The sequence below is a fragment of the Physeter macrocephalus genome, chromosome 8 (genome assembly GCF_002837175.3).
Source record: "Physeter macrocephalus isolate SW-GA chromosome 8, ASM283717v5, whole genome shotgun sequence".
Lineage (NCBI taxonomy): Eukaryota > Metazoa > Chordata > Mammalia > Artiodactyla > Physeteridae > Physeter > Physeter macrocephalus.
In genome coordinates this window covers 51,339,366-51,340,531 of record NC_041221.1, presented here as the reverse complement: position 1 = coordinate 51,340,531, position 1,166 = coordinate 51,339,366, and positions in this window count along the sequence as shown.

The following is a 1,166-nucleotide window of genomic DNA, read 5'->3' as shown; positions in this document are numbered from 1 at the left end:
AAACAAAAGCCCAGGACCAGATGGCTTCACAGGCGAATTCTATCGAACATTTAGAGAAGAGCTAACACCTATCCTTCTCAAACTCTTCCAAAATATAGCAGAGGGAGGAACACTCCCAAACTCATTCTACGAGGCCACCATCACTCTGATACCAAAACCAGACAAAGATGTCACAAAGAAAAAACTACAGGCCAATATCACTGATGAACACAGATGCAAAGATCCTCAACAAAATACTAGCAAACAGAATCCAACAGCACATTAAAAGAATCATACACTATGATCAAGTGGGGTTTGTACCAGGAATGCAAGGCTTCTTCAACATACGCAAGTCAATCAAAGTGATACACCATATTAACAAATTGAAGGAGAAAAACCACATGATCATCTCAATAGATGCAGAGAAAGCTTTTGACAAAATTCAACACCATTTATGATAAAAACCCTCCAGAAAGTAGGCATAGAGGGAACTTTCCTCAACATAACAAAGGCCATATATGACAAACCCACAGCCAACATCGTCCTCAATGGTGAAAAACTGAAACCATTTCCACTAAGATCAGGAACAAGACAAGGTTGCCCACTCTCACCACTATTATTCAACATAGTTTTGGAAGTTTTAGCCACAGTAAAGATGATACAAATAGATGGAGAGTTATACCATGTTCTTAGATTAGAAGAATCAACATTGTGAAAATGACTATACTACCCAAAGCAATCTACAGATTCAATGCAATCCCTATCAAACTATCATGCGCATTTTTCACAGAACTAGAACAAGAAATTTCACAATTTGTATGGAAACACAAAAGACCCCGAACAGCCAAAGCACTCTTGGGAAAGAAAAACAGAGCTGAAGGAATCACACTACCAGACTTCAGAGTATACTACAAATCTACAGTAATCAAGACAGTATGGTACTGGCACAAAAAATAGAAATATAGGTCAATGGAACAGGATAGAAAGCCCGGAGGTGAACACATGCACATATGGTCACCTTATCTTTCAGAAAGGAAGCAAGAATATACAATGGAGAAAAGACAGGCTCTTCAGGAAGTGTTTCTGGGAAAACTGCACAGCTACATGTAAAAGAATGAAATTAGAACACTCCCTAACACCATACACAAAAATAAACTCAAAATGGACTAAAGACCTAAATGTAAGGC